Source organism: Acomys minous, assembly GCF_964271855.1.
Source record: "Acomys minous genome assembly, chromosome: 6".
Taxonomy (NCBI): domain Eukaryota; kingdom Metazoa; phylum Chordata; class Mammalia; order Rodentia; family Muridae; genus Acomys; species Acomys minous.
This window is the reverse complement of record NC_140487.1, coordinates 9,512,035-9,538,588: the sequence shown is the minus strand read 5'-3', so window position 1 is coordinate 9,538,588 and position 26,554 is coordinate 9,512,035. Positions and strand designations below refer to the sequence as shown.

The 26,554-nt window shown below is 39.9% G+C and overlaps 2 long non-coding RNA genes across 3 annotated transcripts in view; both read right to left on the bottom strand.

Annotated features, from left to right (window-relative positions):
- Positions 1-3,997, bottom strand: part of LOC311599499 — a 93,079-nt gene extending 89,082 nt beyond the window's left edge. Inside the window, exon 1 of the long non-coding RNA XR_014779917.1 lies at positions 3,696-3,997. This is a non-coding gene — a long non-coding RNA (uncharacterized lncRNA). The remainder of the gene's footprint in view (positions 1-3,695) is intronic.
- Positions 3,998-10,336: 6,339 nt separating this feature from the next.
- Positions 10,337-26,520, bottom strand: LOC311599497. 2 transcript variants are annotated; one of them, XR_014779914.1, is made up of 4 exons: positions 26,374-26,520; positions 23,285-23,677; positions 11,890-12,049; positions 10,337-10,724 (listed from the first exon to the last, which is right to left on the bottom strand). It is a non-coding gene; the product is annotated as an uncharacterized lncRNA (long non-coding RNA). The 2 variants fall into 2 exon arrangements; XR_014779915.1 differs by lacking the exon at positions 11,890-12,049 and having other exon boundaries at positions 23,462-23,677; positions 26,374-26,514.
- Positions 26,521-26,554: the final 34 nt, after the last annotated feature.

The following is a 26,554-nucleotide window of genomic DNA, read 5'->3' as shown; positions in this document are numbered from 1 at the left end:
AGCTAGAGGCTGCCATGCAGATATCTATTGTAAGAAAATGGGTACCAGGGCCAAGATGCTGGAGACATGGTTTACTCTGTATGTGTGTTTGATTTGACTTTCCCATGATCACATGGTAGTGGCCTCACATGTATGTCAGCTTCCTTGCATTCTGGCAAGAACACAATTTCTACAAGAACTCACTGCAGCTGATGATGCACGTGACATTGCTTCTAGTTGATCTACACGAGCAGAATCGAACTACTGCCCCTCAGTGAAGCCGGCATGGAAGAACAGCCACCCTTCAGTGAAGCCGGCATGGAAGAACAGCCACCCTTCAGTGAAGCCGGCATGGAAGAATAGCGCAAACCCGCTTAGAACATTTTGTTCCTGCTAAGTCCACTTCTTGATCTGCTTCATGTATTAGTAAATAAGGGAGTGAGTTTAGGCTGGCATAGGGGTTAAATGCCTAGGGGTTTTGATTTTCCCTAGGCAAAGGAGAGTAGAAGAATTATGCATCTTCAGGAAAGGAAAAAAAAAACAGTTTCTATAGAGGTGGCAGAAATATGTTTTTGGCTATATATTTTTTTAAATTGTTGCACTTTATCTATTTATTGTGTATGTTCTCTCTCTCCCCTTCTCTCTCTCTCTCTCTCTCTCTCTCTCTCTCTCTCTCTCTCTCTCTCTCTGTGTGTGTGTGTGTGTGTGTGTGTGTGTGTGTGTGTGTAGAATAGCTTGTCGAAGTTAATTTTTTTCTTCCACCACAGCCATTCCAGGGATGGAACTCAGGTTATCAGACTTGGCAGCAAACACCTTTACCCACTGAGACATCTCACAGGCCCTTGTCTCTAATGTTTAAAAAGGAAAAGTAGCACTTGAAGAGTTTAAAAGGTACCCTGGAGCTTGAATAGCTCTTGGCTAAGGCAGGCTGTATTGTTTCAAGTGCTCACCTTAAAGGCAACTCCAAGCGCTTAGACTCCCATAGGTATTGTCTCAGCACCATCCTGTGTTGTTGCCTCTTATGTCTGTCCTCAATTGATTCAAAACCTCAAAGTGAAATGAGAAGTGAGGGATTAGGATCTCTTGCCCTGTAGTCTTACAGATGTGGGGTTTGACTGAGGAAAATTCAATTCATGTCTCTGGTCAAGGAGGCTCCTGTAGAATCCTACATAGCAACTATCAAAAGACCTATTACAGATACTGTGATAGTGCTTACAATTGCTACATGCTTTTCTATGAGTACATACTAAATTAATTCAATTTCTCTTCAACACAGTATGAAGACAGTACTTGCAGCTTAGGAAACATTACACAATTTAACTAAAGCCATTGTCACTAAAGTGGCACAACTTGGAGAAGAAATGGAGTCCTAGGGGTGAGATAGCAGTGACAGCATAGCAGATTGGGGGTAGTAGTCAAAAGAGGGAGGAATAAGGAGCTAATGCCATGTGGTCTGAGTTCATGTCAATGAAACAGTGTTGGAACAATTAAGGCAAACTTAAATCTAAAGGAGTCCTATGGGCCTTTAAATGTTGTCCATGAGTGTCTAGGAAATTAACAGCATATTAAACACATTATTCTCTTTTCCAAAAATTAAAACAATAAAATGAACAAAAGTGATTTTTCAATTATAGCAGTTACCTAGAACCTTTAACTTATTAAAAATGGTCTTCTGGGAGAATAATTAAAATCTTGCTGACGGGATTAATATAGTTATCCCTATCTTTGTTTTTTATGAGCCGATTTTTAATGCTCAGATACCATTTTCAAGAGAGTTGGGTAAAGACCCAAATAGAGAAGACCAACACTGTTTGATAACCAATTCCAAGCTCTGTAAATCACCCAAGCTGAGTTATAGATGAACTTCTTGAGTGTGGAAATAATTACTCTCAGAAGGAGTCCCAGAACTTCCACAACAACAAGCCACGACAGCAAACTATCTCAATACATGATCTAGGAGAACACTGGAAAGTAGGGCATCTCCTAGGGAAGTGCGTGAGGAAGTAAAACAACTCAGAGTTATATGATGTATACATGTCCAAGAGAAGCTCTCCACAGCTCTGAGTTTGTGGTTGTTTTTCTGAGCAGAGCATCTAGTTCTAAGTGCTTTAACGTGTTTGCGAGCTAAGTTGTGGCTGTGCTACACTGAGAAGAACTTCTGGATTTTATTTTACGTTCCTCTGCATGGTAGAACTAATCCAGAGTCATATTTGCTGGGAACTTGGGCCTCTATAGGTATTTTGCTAAAGTCCCTTGTGGGCAAGAGCAGCAGAGCAAAACCAATAGGTGGGAACCTGTCTACTCTGTGACACACCCATGCTACCTATGCATCACCTTTTGTTCCAATTCTAACACCTTTCAGTCTTTGATAGTTACTCCAGGGAACTGTTAATCACTTTTTTGAAAAAGCAAGAGGTATTAATTGTGAAAGGAATTAAACATATTTTTATATACTCCTTCAAATATATTTGTTTTCAAATATGAAACCAATCCTGACTGCATATCAACACATATCCCAACTAACTGAAATGCCTCCAAAAATTTGCATAAGAACTTGTTCTCCCAGTTGAGCAATGGAATTATTTACACAGTCTAGGGTGTCAGACCTCAGATTATCAACTACACTTAAAGCCTTTTAGTAGTAAATATTTTATCTTCCTAAACATACAAAATCACAACCATCTCCTTTTATAAGGAAATAGTGCTTTCCAAAAGTTTAATGTTAGCTATCTTAAAGAAAAGTACTGGATTCACATTTAATCTACTATGTCTACTTAAAGAGTGATGACTTTCTTTGCAGGAATAGCCAACACAGAATGACTCATGCCCTCCAGTCAGTCTTCCAACTTACAGAAGACTAAACTTCCATTTTCACTTCCATGGAATCGGCACACAGAGTTACATATACAATCCTCTCACTGTAGCTATGCTCCTCTACTGAAACTGCAAGATGAAAACTCATAGTCATCTGTATAATCATAATGTAAGTGCTATGGCAACTAGACGCTAAGGTAGTGTAGCTGCTGTAGCTGCTTTTTCATTCTAGAAAAACCAGGAGACAGAAATTAGTGAAAGAAAACAACATGGAAGAAACTTCCTGAAGGCTTTAGGTTCACATCTCTATCTTCAGGGGGTAGCCATCAGGGAGTGTCAAGGGCTTTTGTGGGACATAGGAGCTATAATGTATACGATTTCATAGATTAGACTGGGTGGCCAAAGATGACATAATTGAAATGATGCTATTTGAGGAAAGTGAGGCAAAGACCACAAGGAAAACTATAGGCAAAGTGGAGAGAACAGTACAGATAAAAACTTATGGTAAAGTTCTCTAAAGTATTGAGTGGCATCATTGTGGCTGGAGCTCTTTTATAAGTTTAAAGTCTCGCCGGGTGTGGTGGTGCACGCCTTTAATCCCAGCACTTGGGAGGCAGAGGCAGTGGAATCGCTGTGAGTTCGAGGCCGGCCTGGTCTACAGAGCGAGTCCAGGACAGCCAAGGTTACACAGAGAGACCTTGTCTCGAAAAACCGAAAAAGAAAAACTTAAAAAAAAAAAAGTTCAAAGTCTCCCACTATGGGCTCCTGCAAAAGTCAAAATAAAGTTAATTACTTTCATACTTCAAGACAGAAAATCCAGGGCATAGTCACAATTTGAGCAAAGCAAAAACAAATACCACTGGTGTAAATAACTCAGTGCTCACTATCGGGTGTTCACTCACAAATGTTTGGGCTCCTCTAAAAGGCGTGGGTCACTGCTGCGGCTGTCCTCTGCAACACACACAGCTTGTCTTCCAGGCTCTGGCAGATGCCTCTCCGCTGCTGTTATTCTGGGTCTTCCATGAAAATTACATCTCCAAAATCCTGTGGTGTCTGACCAAAGGGGCCGCACTGTCACTGGTAGCCTCTCCTGGGCTCCACTTATGGTTCTCAGCTTCAGCTTCTCTCCAGGACCATTTCAGTCACGGGGCTTCAAATGTGACTGAACTGCATCTTCACTAACGGCCTCTCCTGGACTCCCAGAGTGACAAGCAGGCGCGGCTGCTTTTCATGACTCCTTTGTGCTTTCAAAACCATTACCACCTAGTGGCTCTTCCACGTCACCGTGTTCAGTTGTAGTGTGAGGTATCTTGGCTGCCTATGGAACACAGATTCTGTGTGTTCACGCTGAGGAAACACTTTGTAGACTTCATTTCAGCCATTCTGATTTCTTTTTAGTCACCACTGATCTCTCAGCGGCAGGGGAGCAGCACTGAGTATCTCAGCAAAATCAAGGTTTCACTTTAGTGCTTCTGGCATCTTGTTCATCACAACAGGTTCTTCAGCCCTAGCTAACCAGAACCACAAGTCTCAACCAAAGCAGCAAACAGCCGTGACAGTATCCTAAAGTGAGTCTCAAACTCCTCTCTGGAGCTTCACAAGGCAGCTCTCCATCTTCTGCATTTTTCTCAACATGTTTATCTTCCAAGATCCCATAGAAAAGCTCACAAAGTTCTGAACACTATTGGCTCCTCTAGCCGAAAGTTTAAAAGGTCCTTCCACAATCCTCCCCAAAGCAACCAGGTCAGGTCTGTCAGAGCAATACCCACTCCTGATAACAATTTGTGTTAGTTATGGTTACTCTTGCCGTGATGAAAAGCCATGGCCAACAGCAACTGGTGGAGGAAAGGGTTTATTTAGTAGTGAGGGCAGGATGCTCTCAAGCAGGCCAGGAACCTGGACCCAGGAGCTAAATCAGACCACGGAGGAAGACTGCTAACTGGCTTGCTTCACATGGCTCACTCAACCTGCTTTCTTACAGACACCAGGACCACTGGCCCAGAGGTGGCCCCATCCACAATGGCTGGGTCCTCCACAGCAATAATTAATTAAGAAAATACCCACAGCAGTGGTTCTCAACCCATCAAGACCCCCATCAGGTTTGCGTATCGACATTAACATTAAGATTCATGACAGCAGCAAAATTACAGTTATGAAGTAGTAATGTAATAATGCTATGGTTGGGGTCACCACAACATGAGAAACAGTCGTAAAGGGTCACAGCATTAGGAAGGTTGAGAAACACTGCCCTATGGTGTTACCTACAGCCTGATTTTATGGAGGTACTTTTCTTATTTAGGATTCACTCCTCTCTGCTTATGTCAAGTTGAAATAAAACTAGGCAGCCCAATAAAGACAAGGTGTGGGATTTGAAGAGACTCTAGATCATATAAGATCTTTTAATCACAGGACTTTTATTATGATTGAGAATGATGTGACGGGAGAGTTTGCACAGAGGTTTCATGTGATTTGCCTAATTATTCTTATTTCCATTTTTACAAATGGCTTGTAAGAGAGAGACAAAGAAGAAGATACAGGAAAATCAGCCAAGAGATACAGGCCAACAGAGAATGATTTGTTTCAGAAAATTAATAACACAGGCAATGAAGGTAGACCGATTTGGTATAGAATTCAAAGCAGGGCCATATAATAGGAGTAGCAGAAGATCACATGTGAGATGTGATTTTTCAAAAGAGAGATTAGAGAGGGACAGAAGTACGGGATCAGTAAGGTGGCAGAATAAAGTCCTTTCTGCTACCAACATGAATGTTGTATCCATGCATAGATAAGTCTCTTCATTAGGCACAGATATCAAGAAAGGTAAAATTTTGGTGGGCTCAAAATGGAGGAGGCTTATTTTAAGTGCTTGTCCTCTGTAGTTCAACTCTGGAAACTTTGTTTCCCTAAAACATGGATATAGCTACATTTGACCTTGAGTCCCCTTACTAAATTTATACAGTGAAGGATCCAGGGGGCATACTGGTTTGCTTACATGTGGATTGACAGATATGTTTCCAGAAGGTGGATCTCAGCAAAAGACCCGAGAGTTCCTCACCTCTAGGCCCTCGGCTGCATGAGCCTTACTCAGATGAAGTACCATGACTAGCTTGACTGACTTCGCTCTACAACAATTTATGACAGGAGCCTTGCATCAACCCCTGCTTCTCTTTGCTCAAGCCTGAGAGTTATAGCAACATGTGTGGGAAACAGCTGGGATACTTATCTGTCTATACAATATCAAAGCTTGACAGCCTTCACCCAAGAGAAGACCGTTCAAAGTCTCTGAATGGTGATTTTAGCCCATCCAGGGTAAAACCCAGGGCAATCCCCCTGGCTCAACGGAGTGTTGTCAGACATATTCACCTTTGCCAATTGGACAAGCATGTCAGGCTTCCATTTGCAGAGAGTGTCAGCTCTAGTCATCTCAGGAAGTTTGAGCATACAAGCCATGGAGCCTCCATGGGGAACTGCTCAGAATTTCAGCACCAGTGTGCCCCCTGGTCAAGAGTGCTATCTGTGGTCGCACAGCAGGTTCTGTACAAGCCGCTAACCAACCAGCTTGGTTTCTGTCACTGCCACTATGGCCTAGGGGCAGTTCTACCTACTCCAGGTGCTGATGAGAAAGCTTCACCAACCTGAGTTTTGAAGCTGGATTTCCACCCTCTGCCCTCAATGGGTCTTCCCAGTCCCCTCAGTCTCAGTGCTTGCCCCTCTGCTTGCACACTGAAAACAGTTCTGAGAGGAGTAGTTCCCCAAGTGCTCTGATTCTCTTACACAAGTCTTAAGCATTATTAGGGGTGTGATCAACTGTAAAAATAGTATATCATTCATAGATGCAAGAGAATAAAGATTATACAGAGTCTGATAGACATGTTACTTTTGAGATGGCTATAAAATATTTAGCTGAAGGCATTAAGGAATGTTTTACACTACTCTGGAATCAAGCTGAAGACATAAACTTAGTAGACAGAAACATATGGTATTTATAATTATGAAACTAGATAAAATCACCTAGGGACAGAATATAAATAGAAAGGTCAGTTTGGGAGGGCAAAGCAAAGGAGGCTAAGAAGAAGCAGCCAAACAAAGAAGAAAGAGTGAAAAGTGCGGCATCTAAGAGACTACATACAGAAAGTGTTTTAGAGAAGAAAATGTCGACTATGACAAATGCCACTGACAGTTCACTGATGAGATTTGAAAACTTGCTCTTGAATTAAATACAAATTGCATTGATTATCTAAGTCAGAGCAGTTTGTGGAACAGTACCAAAAAATGCTGGATACATTGACAAACTAATGGAGAAAGTTAAGCTAGTCACTACAGAGATTTCATTTGAGAAGTTTTATTTCAAAAAGCTATAGCAGGAAGAAGCAGAAAAAGTTTAAAAAAATTTTAAACAAGGGAGGAATAATAGCAGTTAGTATGCTGAGTAGGGTATTCCATGAGACAGGAATGATTATTACCTAAAAGATGAGAAGGCCTGGAAGCATATTATCAGGTAGAGACTGCTGGAGTGTGAGATACCAATGGCAGGTGAGCCTAGACTGTATGTATAGCTTGATCAAGCTCATTCACAGGAAGAGGACGTAGGGAAGAGAGAACGGATGCAGAGGAAGGAGAAGCCATGAACGTTCTCCTCTAATGGTTTCCATTTTTGCCAATGAAGTAGTAGAACAAGTCACCAGCGAAGAGTGACTTATGGCTGACGGAGGTAAGTAGCTCAGAAAGTAAGGAGGGGCCAGTCAGGTAGGAGACTGCAGACAAAGGATGTCAGAATCACCACAAAGTGGCCGTGAGCACCTGCAGAAGGACAAGATGGTCCTGAGGACAAGAGACAGCACAGAGCAGTCATCATCATTGTCATTTTGAGCTGAATTTGCTTCAGCTGTGTGGGTGCGAGGCCAGCAGGGAGTTGGACTTAACTAGGCTGTTTGACTAATCGCAGAAGCAATCTCTACTCCCCAAACCCTGTTCACCCACTCATGGAAACATCAGCTGTCTCTTCCTACCAAACAGGAAGGTTGCTTTGAGATGCTGATGAGTCTGGCTTGGCTTTCAATAATACATCAAAGAATCTCCTGCAAAAGTTTTGTGATGTGTGTTACTCCCTTTTCTCTTGCTTGTCCATTTTCAATATTATGCAATATTGTTGTGCCTTGACTACAACTTTCCAATGGAACATAGTGATGACCATAGCTAATGTGGTGCAATTGGTATTCTCACAATATCTTAACAATGTTAAGTATCACTATTGATATATTTATGTTTTGGGCATTTAATATACACTGAATCTTTCAACAAGCTTCCACTTTTAAAGTTTAATTTTCAAAATTTTCACTTTCCTATATGCACGTCTTTGTGTCTGTGTATGTCACCTGAGTGCAGTGCCCTTAGAGACCATAAGAAAGCATTTGATTCCCTAGAGCGTGAGATCACCCTGTGTGGGTGCTGGGAACCATATCTGGGTCCTCCGATGCTGTGGCCTAAATGAGAATGGACTCACGGAGTGTGTATTTGAACACTTGGTCCCCAGGTGATGAAACTGGTGAGGAATGGAGGGGTGTTACTGGGAATGGGCATTTTAACTTAGCACTCTGTATGTATGCATGTATGTGTGTATGTATGTATGCATCTATCTATCTATCTATCGCTGTTGTTTTATTTGAAAATCCCATATCATTCTATTTTACCAAGAAAGGATCAGGAGCCAGATGCTGAGTTCAAAAAACCTGCTAGCTTAGAGAGCCAGAGAAAGCACCCAGCTGACCCTCCTACTTAGTTTTTGTCCCAATGGAAAAGCACCAAAAAGGTCACTAGCTCAGCTGACAGCCCAGGAGGAAAAGGCCAAAAAACAAAAAACAAAAACAAAAACAAAAAAACAAACCAAAACAAACAAACAAACAAACAAAAAACCCAAGGCCAAAGGCTTGCTAGCCCCAAAAGCCAAAGGCCAAGGAGCAGAGGAGCCAAAGGCCAAGGAGCAGAGGAGCCAAAGGCCAAGGAGCGGAGGAGCTCAAGAGCTAGAGAGTCATGAGCCAAAGAGCTAAAAGCTAAAGAACCAAGACTTGAGCTAAAATCCCCAAGCCCCAAGCCCTAAAGCCCTAAAAGCCAAGGACCCCTTCTACTTCTACATGTTGTCTTAAATACCCATCAACTCAAAGCGCCCCCTACTCTTCAATCCCTGTCAGCTGGTTTCTTGCTCTGCCTGTTAACCTAGGGTTTGCTTTATTAACTCCTGTGCAGATACCTCTTGGCTTAAAGGTGTGTGCTAAGGCTCAATCACACCAAACAAAAGACAGGTTGTTACAGTTCACAATCTCAGGAATCTCACTGGGATCAAATATCCTGCAACATATCTCTGTCTCATGCTTGTAAATCAGGAGGTAAGCTCTCAGCTAAAGCTGCAGTGCCATGCCTGCCTTCCTGCTGCCATGATCCACACCATGATGGTTTCTCTACTTTAAAGGAATGAAAACGAACATTATGATGGGCAGATCTGGGCCCAGGGGTCCTGCTCAAACTATGGCACCAGCCAAGGACAATACGTGCAGTAAACTTCGAACCCCTACCTAGATCTAGCCAATGGACAGAACATTCTCCACAGCTGAGCAGAGTGGGGACTGACTTTCACACCAACTCTGGTGCCCTATATTTGACCACATTCCCTGGATGAGGAGGCCTGGTGGCACTCAGAGGAAGGATAGCAGGCTACCAAGAAGAGACTTGATACCCTATGAGCATATACAGAGGGAGGAAGTCCCCCTCAGTCACAGTCATAGGGGAGGGGAGTAAGGGGAAAATTGAAGGGAGGGAGGAATGGGGGGATGCAAGGGATAGGATAACAATTGAGATGTAACAAGAATAAATTAATAAAATATTTTTAAATAAAAGAAATGAAAATGAAAGATTAAACAAATTGCATAGCTGATAAATGTGAAAGATGAACCCAGTCTCATCCCTCTGTGTTATATAGTGGTGCTCACTCACTACAACCTCCAACTCCATGTGTGTGTGTGTATGTGTGTGTATGTGCATGTGTGCATCCTGGGTGTGGTAGGTAGAGGCTTCCATGTGGTCTGGGCTGCTCCAAACTCTCAATACTCACACACCAGGTTTCAAACTGTTGTGATCACAGTTGTGCACTACCATGCCCACCTTTCTTGCTTTTGTTTGTTAAGGCTAAACCACGTTTCTCTTGCTCTAGCTCCAACTGTCACATACATTCAGGTGTTGTGTGAGCGTGCCCAAGTCCTTCATTCAAGGCATCTTTTCTGTCTTCTTTCAAACATGAGAACTTACCTTCTACTCTTGAGATAGAAACTTTAACTTTCACAGTGCAGTTCTGACTAGTTCCAAAATGCTGAACTTTTACTATGCCCTGCGTATTCTGGGCTATCTTGCAGCATTTTGACTTCTACCCATTGGCTATAGTATCACTTTTCATCCCATAGTGATGAATGTCTCAGCCATTACCAAATGTCCTGTGGAGACGAAGTTGCTCATATTTGAGAAACTATGGATTAGAAGTAACATTAGACAAGAATCAGTGTTAGTTACCTTTTATTTTAAAGCTTTATATTTCAGATTCTCACTTCATTTATAATATTAGACATTTGCAGCTTTTGGGGGGCAGTACTAGAACTTAGGAACCCATACATGCTAAGGACAGGCTCTATCACCGAATTATAGCCTCCATGTGTTTAAGGAACAGGACCAACTCTTCTGAGACTTTTACCTAAGAAGCTCTTGTCTTGGCATCACCAACACAGTCTCAAGAAATTACAGCACTCCCAGTACACTGTGAAATCAAGAAGTGTACAGTAGTGTCTACTGAGTTCTATTGCAGTGTATAGAGAGGCACTTCTGCTTTCAGTACTGTCTTATCACTGGCGACAGGGATCATGGAATATTCCTTTTTGTACCTTCAGCACCTGGAAAAAAGAAACAATACACAGTATGTGCTCAATGTGTGCCTTTAAGCTCTGCTAGGCAGAATTCCTTAAACTGGCTTCTAACTGTGTCTTCTATTCACATCACAGCCCCGCCACCTAGTGGCCAGTTACCCAGACATAACTACAATGCCTAGGATGAAAGGTGCTAATATGCCAGGTTTTTCAAAAACAAGAGCATAAAAATATATTTAGTATCACTAGGTAAGGAAGAATCTAAGCCATATATAGTAAGCATTTTACAACTACCAGACTTTTCAAACTTTTAATGTTTTGTTAAATTGATTGAAATGGTTTCATATAAATGTGAGGACTGTCATCCCTGTGTGTTCTGAGTTGGTGATATCCACATCCTTATTCCATGCAGTGTATTTCCTGAATAAGCTCAAGCTGTGTTGCTCTTCCCTCAGAGTTCTGGCCCTAATCCAACAAAAGTCCTTCCAAGACACAGAACTCAATGAAATAGAAGATACATTTTTCACCTAGCAGAAAAAATTGTCTTACTGGACCAAAGTCCACTGATCAGTTTTTGAGCTATTAGTGTGCTTGTAGCAATGGCTTGAATTAGCTCACCAAAAGCCAAGCAGGTTAATAGGAAATTAGTTAAAATTAAAAAAATATAAGCTGTGAAGAAGTGCCTTGATTATTGATTAAATGGAAGTCACTAACTCAATGTTTTCATCAATTAGGATTATATATGCTCAAGTGACTCGTTGATGATGATGAATAGGGAAATGAACGGCAGGGAGGTGAGAAGTAAGAGTGCAATTTAATTTTAACTTTACTAGTTAGCATTTGGTACATCATAATCTGTTACTAATCCATATTTATGAGTTACAAAATGTATTTGCTTTAGCAGGAAGGCATAACAAGTGACTCTAAAACATGCTGCATTGTTCTGTCACTTGTCTGTTTTTTGAGGGCATTAATATGCTTTGAAGCCAAATATAACAGATGTATGAACTTGCACATATTTCACATTTTTCCTAATATTAGCTCCGGATATATTACTGATGTGAAAGATGCGTATTTACTTCTGAAACGTCAAACTTTACTGATGACATGAATGACCCCATTTTCTTTTTCCTCTCTGCTATTTAAAACATCTGAAGAGGCATAAGAGATTATTTAATCAGGTCCTACTTACATAGATTCAGAAAACTTGAAAAACTTTGCATTTGAAAAACTTAACAACTAATCTGAGGTAATGACACTAGCAGTTGTAGATGGTTCCAGAACTCTCAGCTGCTGAAGGAAAGACTCTTGGAGGTCAGTCTTGAGGCCACTCTGGAGTTTCACACCTGAGGCTGTATATACAACCCAAGCACATCAGAGGTGAGGTCCAAGCACATGAAGTTTTATATCCCTGGACACTTCCTTAATTCACAGAAGTCCCAAATTCACCAGTCATTTTGAACCTACACACTGTCATCTTTCCCACATACGCCCCTTGCCAAACAAAGCCATCAAGTGTCCTGTACCCAGTTACTTATTTCTGTCTCTTTTCCTTCAAACACCCCATTCACCTCCTTGCCTTATTGAAACCCATGTGGCTCTGAGTGATGTCAGGATAAGAACTGAGGTTGTTAGGTCCATGGCTTGCTCTCTTTCAATGCTACTTCCAAGTTAAACATCACTTTCTCCTCTGAAAAAAATTTTCTGTTCTGATGATGATTATGCCATCTGGACATGCCACTGCCTGACTCATCCCGCTGCTGTCTGCTACCCTCCTATCCATATCTACCACCTTCAGTAAAGTCTGCTTTTGGCATATGGTCTTCTGTCCCACATGACGACTTTATCCCTTTATCCTTAGTGACCTCAATGTTTTGGTGAAAGACAAAAATACTCCCCAGGTTTTTAGTCACTTGACTTTTTAAAAAATTACAATGACATTTGCCCATCTTATATCACATCCCAGACTTATCTCTTTTTTAAAAATGGCCACTCCTCCATATATTTCCATAGAAGCTTAGGAGTTTCCCTTTACATAGCTTCAGTCTAGATATTACTATACACCTGTATGGTATGTCCATGATGTGGGTACATGCAGTCGTATAGGTTCACGATTTTCTCATTATTTCAGTGCCCTCCTGAAAGCGCTTGCTCTCTTGCCATGTCAATGACATAGATGCCTTTGCATAAACCTTGAACTCCCACTTCCTTCTTTTTCTTAACTGATTCCATTAAACAGAAATGCTAGCCCATGGGATGAACACTTACTGCTTTACTTCACCTGTGTTTGTACCAAAGGAGGAATTGGTTTATCACAGAAATGAAAAATTAGCATGTTAGTTTCACTTTAAACATATAATCTCGCGCTATAGTTTTAAATCATACGGCTGATAAATCATGCCACATTTTTCTAATAAATTTGCTTCTCTATTCCATGGGATGGCCATACTAATCTGGTTTCTTTTTCTACAATATTCTATCACACTCCTGTTTCTATTCCTCAACAGGTTTCTTTGCCAAATATGACACATAGAAGATGCTATAATTACACATGGAAGCCTTCCCCTGTGGCCATATCAAGAGCCCATGCACCAACCCATCTTCCATCCCTCATTAGGAGAAGACTTTAAATGAAGTTCATCCCATGAAAGGCAATTTTCCCACATGTGCCCTGAATCTTCGATCCTTGGAACTTCTCAGGCACTGGCCTTTCTGTTCTTCCTCCTCGTCTAGTAAAGACCACACATTTCCATAGTAAAATGCATCTCCCTGGTTAAGTGCACCCTGTTTAGTAGCAGCCCAATTCTTTTTATCTTGCTTGCTTATTTGCTGCCTTCTTTGGTTAAGATTTATGATTCCACAAGTATAGATGGTGGCAAATGCACTTCCTAATTTATATACAAATTCGATTTTAAAATCTGTTACAATTTGGGCACAAATCAAAATTTTACAACACAAATAAAATATATTTATGGTATCATAGCACAAAGTATCTATTATGTCTGCTTGCTTATTGGGACTGGTATTATTAGTTATAAACAAAATAATACATAGTTAATAGAAAAGTTGTATCTCCATTCTCTGTCAATGTGACCACTAAGTAAGGTGATATCTAAGTATTTTTCACAACTATATTACAAATAGATTAGGCATGAAAAGAATATCGACTTAAGGAACGAAAACAATTGCAACAAACAAAACAACAAAGCAAAGAAGTAGGTTTCCACCACAGTGGGCTCCAGCAGTGCATATGCCGTCAAGATAGTTTTATAGTTGACCCATCATTTACCTGTGTATTAATTCTTTTTACACAAATTGTATTTTCTTTCATGGCTGACAGTGATGGGAGTTGGGACAAGACCTGTTGTTTTAATTGAAAATCCCAGATCACTGTATTTTATCAATGAAGACTCGGGAGTCAGATGTTGTGAAAACCTGCTAGCTTGGAGAGGCAGAGAAAGTTCCCAGCTGAACGTCCTGCTCAGCTCATGTCCTAATGGAGAAGGCCCCAAAAGGCTCGCTAGCTCAGCCAACCAGCCAGGAGGAAAAGGCCAAAAATCCAAGGCCAAAGGCTTGCCAGCTCAAAGCCCAAAAAGCCAAAGGCCAAGGATCTGAGGAGCTCAAGAGCTAAAGCTAAAATTCCAAGGCCAAGAAGCCTCTTCAACTTCTACACTCTGCCTTAAATACCTCTCAGCTCAAAGTCCCTCCTACTCTTCGATCCCTGTCAGCTGGTTTCTTGCTCTGCTTTTGACTTAGGGTTAACTTTATTAAATCCTGTGTACAGATAGCTCTTAGATTAAAGCTGTGTGTAAGGCTGGCTGAACCACACCTTAACCACCTGTTTTTAATAAACAGAAAATTCTTGGATTAAAGGTATATTAGGGCTCAACCACAAGAAATGAGGATTTACAGTTCAATCTCAGGGATCAGAGTGGGATCAAAGACAGGTTTTTACAATTCACAATCTCAGAGATAACACTGGGATCTGTAACAAGAACCAAGAAAGAAGACATTTAATTAAAGAAAAAAACTCTAGACTTTAAAATCCCTAGATTTATAATCCAAACAAACCAAAAAACAAGTGAATAAAATAAAAACCAGGGAACTGAGAGCATACCCTTTCTTAGAAATATAGAAATCTATGTGAATGGTACATAAAATGGCAAGGGCAGACTTCAGCGGACCCACCTTCATTTGCTAGCACATCAGTGGCTGAAAGTGTCCTGTGCACTAAAATAACATTCTAGTAATATCCCTAAATTCACAAGGCAGGATCAGTTCCTACCTTAATTAGGGTTTTATTACTGTGAAGAGGCACCATGACCACAGCAACTTTTACGGAGGAAAACACGTAACTGAGGCTGCCTTACAGTTTCAGAGGTTTAGTTCACTATCATCATGGTAGGAAGCATGACAGTATCCAGGCCAACTTGATGCTGGGGAGGCAAGAGCTCTACTTCTTGATCCCCAGGTGGCAAGCAACTGTCACTGGGCATTGATATGTAAGACCTTAACGCCCTCCTCCACAGTGGCACCCTTCCTCCAACAAGGCTACACATACTCCAATAAGGCCACACCTCCTAACAGTGCCAGCTCCTATGGCCAAGCATTCAAACACATTTCCATGTGGGCTCTTTCAGAGGTCTATCATGGCAAGAAGCATGGCAGCGTCTGGCAGACATGGTACTGGAGAAGGAGCTGAGGGTTCTACATCTTGAGCTGACTGTGTCTGTTAGTGTAGCTTGAGCATATAGAAGATCTCAAAGCCCAGCTCCACAGTGACACACTTCATCCAGCAAGGCCACACCTCCTAACAGTGCCATGCCCTACGGGCCAAGCATTCAAATGCATGACTTTATCAGGGCCAACTCTATTCAAACCACCACAACTCCTTAGGCAGCTCTTGTTAAATTTTGAGTTACTCGGTAGAGAATGTAGCTGAGTGATAGAGGCCATGCTTGGCATGCATAGGACCCTGGGTTCTGTCTTCAGCACCACCAAAGAAACTAACAAACAAATTGTAAATAGTCAGCAAATAATAATAATTAGAGGTCCTCCATCCATTATCAAATTCCTAAGGTATTTGAGGTGTTTTGTGATTGTTATTAGTGGTGCTGCTTTTTTTTTGTTTGTTTTGAAGGTCTTACTTCAATCAAGATTTTAGTTTGAAAAGAATTTAGAGGTTCAAAATGTTGAAAATATTACAGAAAATTCTAATTTATCCCTCATTCTATGTCTCCAATTTTTAATGTATTACCAATTCCCTTTATGTCAAAACAAGCAATAAGTGGTTCTATTTATTACTAACAACACTAAGAATACTTCTGCTCATTTTGTAATTTTTGTTGATGATATATAGAAAACAAATTAATGTTCATATGTTGAATTTGCTGTCTACTGCTAAATTCAACTTAACTCTAGCAGGTTACGAGTTTCTTGGGGTTCCTTACATCCAGAGTCACTGCATTATCAGGGTACTATTGTTGTGATGAAACATCATGACCAAAAGTGACTTGGAGAGGAAAGAATTTGCTTGGCTCAAGCTTCCTTCTGACTGTTCATCACTGAAGGAAGTCGGGACAGGAACTCAAATAGGTCAGGAACCTGGAGGCAGGAGCTGAAGCAGAGGCTCGCTCCTCATCGCTTGCTCAGCCTGATTTCTTATACACCACCCAGAATGGAAAGGCCCTCCCCATCTGACACTAATTTAAAAGTGGCCTTACAGACAAATCTCATGGAGGCTTTTGATCAATTGGGGTTCTCATCTTTGAAGTGACTCTAACTTCTGTCAAGTGTCCATGACAGTTGCCAGCACACTTGTACATCTTCATTTCCAATCATGTGCTTTCTATGCTTTAGTCTACCTCTGTCCACTAACCAGGAACTCCACCACAATGCTGAATAGCTGTGGTGTCAAACAATATATCTTATTATCAATATTAAGCATTCTCTATTCATTTAGTCAATGAATTACATTGTAATTGAATATTAAAGAAGACCTAATGTCAGGAATAAATAATAGTTTTCTGGACTATTGTAACTCTTGGACTTGGAAACAATCTGTTATTATTGGACAATCATTTGGTATATTAAATCAAAAATTTAATATTCTGCAATTAATATTTTCATATAGAAGTAATTGGATTTTCATAGAATTTTCCTTATTCTTATTATCTGTTTCCAGAAAAAGAATTGGTGGATCACAGGTTTTAATATCTGTGCACTTAAATACTGTGTGAAAGACTATGGGTTTGAACTTAATTACTATTTTAAAAAGAAGAACCATATGTTTTGTTTCTATACAAAGTACATAAATAGCATTAATTGGGACAGTGGCCAGGTCTGGACACTATCAAGATGTTATTTGCCAGTTTTATAAAGAAAGAGTTGTCATTTAATTGGCCCCATTTCCCAGTAAATGTAAACCATTTTACAAATACTTCTAGAGTGCTTTGTATGTACGTGAAAAGGTTTTTATCTCCTTTATCCATATATTAGTCAAACAGTTTTTAAAAAGTATACAGTAATTTGGGTTTTGTATCAACTACATATGATAAGGGCTATACAGAACAACTCAGAATACAGATGAGAATCTTCCAATTTAAAACAACTAACCACAGTGGTAAATTAAGGTTAATATATGATTCTGAAGAAAGGTACGTAAATACTATGTTCTATAGAAAATGTAAATGTTTTGGTAGAAAGACATAGGATGTAGTGTCTGTTGTAGACTAGAGGTCAACAGACTAGGCTTCTTGAGACAGAGCTGTCCCATTGATATTAGTCTCATGAGAACATATACAGATCCACTCCCTCATCTGCCATTTGTGGAAACTAACCTAATTCAATGGCAAAGTTGAAAAGTCGCCACAGAGGTTACCTAGGTCAGAGAGCCTCAGACATCTACTATTTCTCTACTCATTTAAGGGGAGCACTTTAGCAGCAGGTGAAGAAAAACTGTAATCAGATTTATGAATTCATTTGGAAAATCATATTAGGTTCAGATAAGAATAAGACTTACTGCCAGGAGGTGGTGAGGCATGACTTTAATCCCAGCACTAGAAAGGCAGAGGCAAGAGGATCTCTGTAAGTTCAAGGCCAGCCTAGTATACAGAGTGAGTTCCAGGACAGGCAAGGAAAAAAAGATAGACAGATAGAAGAAAGACAAAGACTTACTCTAAGGCAGGGACTGGTTCAATGGTTGGTAAAGATGGAAAACTGAGAGGCATCTTGTATAAACAATCAGCAGAATTAGATGTGAAAAAAAATCAACGAGGAAAACCAGAAACTACTAAAATGACCACATTTCCTATTTTCAATGATTGAGAAGAATAATGTTCTCAACTGTGAACTGTAGAAATAAAGTGAAAAAAGCTTTCTAGGATGTTATTCATTTATTCTAACCTCAATAATTGTGAGCTTTATATGCACACACATCATCAGTTGATCTAGATATGTCAAACATTTCTCCAAACACACAGGGATGGACATAAAAAGCAAACTATAATGATAATGTGTCTATGAAATATTTAAAGCCAAAGGAATATATATCACACACAGGTATAGTAATGTAGAAATGACAATACAACTTTAGAGCAGCAGTAGCAGAGAGAATATTAATCTGTCACTTTTTTAAAAAGCTTATATAGTTCTATGGCACTAAAAAAAGAAGAGCACAAACTGTCAAGGATAAAATAAAAACACTCTGGTCCTAGTCATCAGAGAAGGAAGAGTGCATCTTTTTAAGCAGAGCATAAAATGCACCATCCAGTGCCCAAGTCGGAATGAGAACTGAGTAACTCTTGTCTGCCATCAGTAAGAAACTTGGGTAAAGTTTCAGCATATTAATGGGAAGCAGATGGTTGGGGGTGGAGTGGGGAGAAAGAACTTGGCATCAAAGGAGTGAGGCAGCAACAGCAAATGGCTCATTCCAAAAAGTTGACATGAATGAAAAAAATGAAGAGTCTTGACTCTCCCCCCAGAGCGTCACAGAGAGCAACTGTAGGTGATCAGCTTTTAGGAAGTGAGGCCCAGTGGGAAGGATGCGTAGTCAAAGAAGTGGCACGAGAAGGGGATAGTGACACTCCAGCATCTTTCTCTGTCTCTGGGCAGTGATAGCAGCTTCTCTTAACGGGTGTTTCCATTAAGAAGGCTTATGCTGCCTCAGGCCTAAGGCAACAAGGACAAGTGACAGTAGGCTGAAAGCTCTGAAAGTGACAGACAAAAAAAGTCTAACCACCTTTTTAGTTGTTTGTCTCATGTATTTTGCTACATCAAGATAAAGCTGACTAACACAGACACACACACCTAAATAAGAAATATTTAATTTGCTTGATATTTTAATTCAATCTAGGTAGGTATGCAAATAACTACCCATCATTTTTTTCTTCAAAATTGAGTTTTCAGTGGGCTATGATGGGTTATACCTATAACCTGAGTACTTGGGAGTCTAGGGCAGGGTTATTATGGTCGAGTTCAAGTCAAGTATAGACTATAGTGTGAGACCTGTCTCAAAGAAATATTGATTTTTTTCATATTAGCAAAACTAAACGACTTAGCAAAAAATATTTTCCCTTAAGGGAAAAGCTCCAAATTACAAAACATTTTAACATAACATAAGGCAATATTTAAGAGTTTGAATTAAAGCATACTTAAGTAATATGAGTGGTACTGTTACCAAAGTTGAAAAATGTGAGCTACAGACACATAGTTTTCAGGTATCTGCATCTATAGAGAAGTAATGTGCATCTCTATGAAGCCATGCAGGCTGTCCACCTTTTCACAGTTCAAGTCAAGAGCTTTCAGAAAGCTGTCTCATTAACCAAAAGAGATCACCAAACTAGTATTTAAGGCAAGGCACTACCAAACAATCTAGACTCATCAATATGACTAGTGAGCCCAATTATTGCTCAGGCATTTGATGACCAAGGCTGAACACAGACTTACTGATGTTTAATACCTTCTGACTTTGACATGACCAACTTTGAAATGAGGATATTCTGAACAAGTAGTTTATTGAATCTGCCTAATAGGGCATTTCTTATTAGGTCAAAGCACTTTCTTACAAATTTCCTGCTGCACTTTCATTTCTGAGCATTCTACTAAAATATTTTGCTGTGCCTTATGGATGTTAATACTTTCTGCCATAGGAACAAACAGAAATGTGAAAATGATGCTATTTCTCTGTACTTCATTCATGGTCTACCAATGTCAGTGTTCAACTCTCAGGACCCTTGTGATCCCTTTTATATAGATGACAACCTTTTATTTGCATTATAAGATTGCAAGTGCATATTAAAGGATGAAGTCAATGGCATTCAAATTAGTAAGGAGAAAAAAATGTTCATTAGTTTTACTGTCTCTGAAGATAAATATCCTTTCATTTTTATTAGTTTTTTTTCTCCAAATAAACTTTCTTTACTTAAATTAACTTTTGAAAGATATCTTGATTTTCTACCATAAATACTACAGCAATCTATCCTTGCCCTTAGAAGTAATCATAAGATAATCTATGGTCTAGGATAGCTGACATCATAACCTACCCTAGAATGGGATTTTTCTGGTGATAAAGCTACTTTTGAGTCACTCACACCCTTCTATGTCACCTATCCTTCATGATCCTGTAAGTAATTTCAATATAGCCATTGCTTTGGGGGAAAAACATGGTAACTACAAAACCACAAATATAAAAAGCAAAGTGTTTTTATTTTTTTGAGACAGAGCTATACTGTGTAGCCTAGTTGGCCCTGAAACTCACTATGTAGACCAGATTGCTTTCAAACTCACAGAAATTCATCATCATGCCTGGCCGAAGTCATATTTTTATGATTTATTTTTCAATATCACAACACATAGATACACATCATCATTTATTATCATGGACAGTAAAACACAGCATAATCTTTTAACTCTTCTTATGAAAAATTTAACACAGCTCTGTAATCCCACCCTCACACTAAAACTTTAAAACAGCTTATCAAATCACCAGCGCTGCTCTGAGTTAACAAAGCATGAGGTGGCTGCCAGCTCAACCTTTAAAAATAAAAAGGCTAGAGAACATACCAATTATTCATGCACAATGTTCCTTAGAATAATATCATCTTTTCAATAAGACCAATTTTCATGGAAATAACCTGTCTTTCTTGTCAAGGAGTTCTGAGGATGCACACAAAGACTATCATTAAAGCACATACTGTTGTGTAGGTGAGAAGTTTTGAAACATTTCTCACACATAAAAGGGTATAATTTTTTGGACTTACATCACAGTGTTTATTTTGTACAGTTCATTCGATGCAATATATATCACTGTAAGACATGGAAACGGTTGAAAGTAAGCTCAAAGGAAAATGGTAAGAAATTAAAACATTGCCAAGGATTGGGACTAAGGATATTGCTTCAGAAGCTGTTTGAAAGTATGGCAAGCTAAAGACTTACACTAGATATCAAAGGAATGTTTCTCTGTGCCAGAGTCAGCAGAGACTGTGGCTAATTCGCTTGTCCAGAAAGTTTAAGGCTTGAGTCTCCGTAAGTAGATAGTATATTCCCAATGAGAAGACTTTAGTGCTTCCCACTAAAAGGCTAAAAATTGTATGAAAAATATTGTTTCTTTCCACATTAGAGCTAGGTTTGTGTTTATGTGGAAAATTTCAACCAGAGTTAAAATGAAAGGAAATTCAGCAATAGTGTAGGTACTACACACACACACACACACACACACACACACACACACACACACACACACACGTACAGAGAATATGATTAAACCCAGTTAGCTACTTAACTTAACTATCTTAATCTTGGACCTTGTCCTACTTAGGGGTACTACTGCTGTGATGAAACAGGACCAAAAGCAACTTGGAGGTTCAAAGGTTTATCTGGATTATACTTCCACATCAGTTTTATCACCAAAGGATGTGGGGATAGGCACTCAAACAGGGCAGGAACCTGGAGGCAGGAGCTGATGCAGAGACTATGGAAGGGTGCTGCTTACTAGCTTGCTCCTCATAGCTTACTTGGCATGCTTTTATAGAAGCCAGGACCACCAGCCCAGGGATAGTACTACTCAGAATGGGCTGGGCCCTCCCCCATCAGTCCCTAATTAAGAAAATGTACTACAAGTTTTCTTACAGCCCCATCTTATGGAAGCATTTTTTATCTGAAGTTCAATCCTCTCAGACAAGTTTGGTTTGTGTCAAGTTGACATAAAACTATTCAGAACAATTAACTCCTTGTTGATGTGACACAAAGAAAAATCACTGTTAAGTTGCATCCTTTACTTTCTTGTTCATCCTAAAAATTACATGTTAATATTGGCAACATAATATAAATATTCAATAAAATTCAAACTTGAAAGTCTCACAGCCATAAATTAAAAAGTTTTTAAAATTAAGTTGTTTGGGCTAGAAAGATGGCTCAGTGGTTAAGAATACTGGCTGTTCTTCTAAAGGACATGGGTTCAATTCTCAGCATCCACATGGCAGCTCACAACTGTCTGTAACTCCTGTTTTAGGGCATCTAACTCCCTCATACAGATCCATATGGAAGCAAACCACCAATGTACATAAAAGAATAAAATTAAAAATGACATCTCTTAAAAATCCATATTATCTTTTAAAATCCAATGTTTCTTAACTGTGAGCTCCTATTAAATAAAAAATAAATACTTCCTTACTCAAAAGGAAGAATCTGGGCATAGCCATAATCTGAACAAAGGGAAACGAAACTCTCAAAGAGTAAATAACTCAATATCCAATTATCTGGTATCCACTCACAATTGGCTGAGCTCCTCCAAGGGTCTGGAGTTCTTTCTCTGGTTCTGCCCAATGCGGCACACACAGCTTGTGTTCTAGGCTCAACTGTCTCTACTACATTGCTGCTGTCCTTGGTGCTCATCTCATGGGACTGCATCTCCAAAATACTGAGGTCTCTTGCTGCCATGAGGCTTCACTTTCACAAACAGTCTCTCCTGAGCTCTCTTTAGGGACCCCAGCCATGCCATAAAGTACCAAGCCACAGCATGCTTTCAAAACCAGTACCATCTGGATGACGCTTACATTACCAAGTTTGGCTTTCAGCATGAGGTATCATCTTGGATGCTTTTGGAACACAGCTTCTGTGTACTAACCCCGAGGAAATACTTCCCTCAATGATTCTGGGCACTACTTACTTACAGCTGCATCTTCAATCTTTAGCTTTAGCTGACAAGCATCCACTGTCTCAGTAAAGTACAGGTTTTCTTTGGTGGTTCTTCAGCTCCAGCTAACTAGACACCACAGATTTTTTTTCACATATACATTTATACTATTCGATAAACTACCTATAGCAAGAATAACCATGACACAATCAAGAATTATATAAATGTTTTGGCTATTTATATTTAACTGCCTTGAAGAAAACATCTTTCCTATCTTGGTGCATCTAAAATTCTGAATGTAAATCAATCTCCATCACATCTTGTCATTATCAACTTAAAACATCTACCTAGACCTAAACACATCTTAACCCCTAAACAACTAAGCTTCATTGTAAAACTAAGCTACCTGTTCTTCAACTCCATCAGAGACTTAAGAAGGAATAAACTTGATTACCTGAGTATGCTGGGAGTGCAGGTTACTAGCTTTCCAAATGAAAAGATGACAGAGACAGTTTTCTACCTAACAGTCAACCAAAACTGTCTATTATGTTATAGCATCTTCTTCAGCCTCCTGGTTCAATATATCTGACAGACATATTTGTGAGGCAGGAACTGTTGAGGACTTGCTTACCCTGTCTTGGTAGAGTTTACGGTTGACTCTGCCTTCATCCAAGCTTGCCCATTTCTAGACAGAATTCTGTCTGTGGTAGAAACAAGGACATTTTCCCCCAGTGACTTATTTGCCACATTTGAAGCCATCTCCATAAGGAAGTTCTTTGATGCTCATCATCTTCTTTGAGGTAGGGTGGGTGTTGCCAGGAGTTAACTTGTCTTACTGTCAGTGAATCTTTAAAATAATAAAAACATTTTAAAAGATTTATTTATTATTATGTATACAGTACTATGCCAGCATGTACACCTGCAGGCCAGAAGAGGGCATCATATCACATTATAGATGGTTGTGAGCCACCATGTGGTTGCTGGGAATTGAACTCTGGAAGAGCAGTCAGTGCTCTTAATCTCTGAGCCGTCTCTCCAGCCCCCAATAAAAACATTTTTAAACGCCATATTCTGCATTCCTCTGAGGTTTTTAAAGACTTTATGTAACTATCCTTATCTTTCTATAAAATCATAGGCACCTAAGATGAATATTCTTGTGATAAAAGTAGACTAGTAATTGACATGATCATGATTTGGTTAGCTAACAATTAACTTGTATAACTTATTCATCCTAAACAGCCTGCAAAAGCACTTTTAAAGTATTGGAAGTAAACCTTGCATTATAATTGAGTTATATGGGTATAATACCTCATATTTGAAGAATAAACTTACATTTGAATTCTATACCACTGTACCTAGAATTAAACTTATTTTGCACCTATATACATAATTCTATACCGGTGAACTAAAGATAACCTTGTGAATGACATTTGAGGCATTATGTTGAGGAGCAGATTCACTAATCTACTTTTTGTTCCATCTTCCCTATATATTTCTATACTCCCCACTTCTTTCTTTTCAACCCTTATCTCTAAAGCTAAGAATGTAAGGGGAAAAAGAGACATCACCTTGTTTTCTTCCTAAGTAAGACCAATAATAACTTGTAACCAACACCCATTGATAATAAACCTCTATTGCCCAAGAAAGCAAGCAAAAACATCCTGACACCCCTTAAAGGAAATGGGGTGTTGTTCTCTTAAGATTTCTTCTGGCTGATTTGGGATGAATAATATTTAGTAGGGGCACAAATAAAATTGGGGAAATGGTTAAACAAGCTAGGAATCACATTTGTGGTCCAATTCCTAAATGTTGAGAAATTCCAGGCTTAATTAGAGTTTTGTGTGGGTCAGAAATTCTGGACCAATTGGAATTGGAAGATTTCTTTCAAAGTATCCTGGGGGCTGTCTTGTTCTGATGAGGAACAGCAATTGAAGCACTTGGTGTTACAACATGAAAGATACAGGATGTCAGTGCCCAGCATGCTGAGAGAAATGGATCCTGTCAGGTCAGATTCAATGTCAGTGTCCGGTTCTTTTGTTCTGAAAATATAATTTCTCACAAGCATTTTGCAGTCCTAAAACTATAAGTGTATAAGGTGGGCGTGATGCACGAACAATTACGGCTGGTTTTCTGCTCTTTGTGTGAGCAGAAAAACAAAAGACATCTGTAAATCTTCAATCATGCCATATAAAGAATGACATCTAATAGTAATTCATAGGGGTTCTGTAGCCAACAAGAAGCATTTTCTATGCCTAGGCATTCATATCTCAGCCAGTCTCAGAGATATTCCCATATAGTGGAATTAGCAATATAAGTTGACTGCTTGTTCTGAAGTTTAAATACATCATGAAAGTATTTCCCACTTCCTCATTCCCTCCTGATTGCCCCTCCCTCCCTCAACACCACGGATTCTTTACACAAAAGGCTGGTAGAATCTTTGCTTCCCTCTGCATGTTCACAAGCCAGGCCTTCATTCTTTGGGGGGGCGGGGCGGGGCAGGGAATAAGACATTTATTAAAAACTGTTATTATTGACTCCATAAATGGACAGAGAACAGCACAATCAGGCTCTTAGGACCAGAGACAGACAGGATGAGCTGGATTCCAAGGAGAGGAAATCAGAGCCCACATGGCAGAAGTAGGAGTTCACTTTTTATACATGCCCAAGAACTGGAATGTTTCACAGTACAATCCTGCAGCCACGTGCTATGATTCCCAGGCAGGAGGCAGGGAAGGGGGTGGGATGCAGAGTGTGTGGTAACCAATTGTTACTTTTTGCCCCCACCCTAAGCTCCTACAGAACAGTTCACTAAGCTCTCACCACTCACTGGCTTTTCTAGCCCAAAATTCCAAGTAACTATTTCAGAGCCTCTTAAAACTACCCAGCTCCTGAAGGCCCAAGGCTTCCAAGGACAGTACCTATATTAATGGTTGAGGTTGTGTGGCAGCAAAATGTGTCTATCAAAAAACCTGGCTACAGGCTGTATGTAGTGTGACAACGCTCACATAACAGTAACATAAATCTGAAGGAGAAACTGACAAAAAAGCATCAGAGATGAGTGTTGAGTCTGCCCTTCCCAGTTTGTAATTGCCCTAACTGGGTATCCGAGGAAAGGAGTTTAAGTGTCTAGGTCTAAGCACCGGTGGTCACAAAGCACGCTTTGATGTTGCCCATGGCACTGCCTGGGGCTTATCTTGTACTTTTCTCCAATCGGTTCCTTCAGTGTACTGCAGCCTTTAATTATACAAGTTCACCATGAGGAAAGCTAATCTTTGCAAAATTAACGAAACGTGGCCAACTACTTCTTAAGGGAGGCTCATGCATCTTTATCTATTTGAATTTCGGTTTTTCAAGTTCCACTGGAACACTTGAAGAGTATTTTTTGTTTTTTTAAATACACAGTTGGAATCATCGTGCGGCTACAATATGCTCACTCGTATTGGCAAAATGTTTCGGCTCATGTTGGAGAAAATTAGAGCTCCCTTTAGGCTGCACCTACATAAGCCTATGAGAACGAAGAATTTCTCTTCCTCCATCACTCACCCACGGAAACATCTTATCTCGTGAGTCTTCCCACACTCGCTTTAGTAACTACCACAGCGCCTTCCCCCTCGGCTAGTTCCCCAAGCTCCTCCTTCCAGCCCCACCTTCAGCGGAGACGACACACTTCCGCAAGGGCCGGACTTTGTCTAATTCCTTTTACCGACCGCCTCCCGGAAGCCTA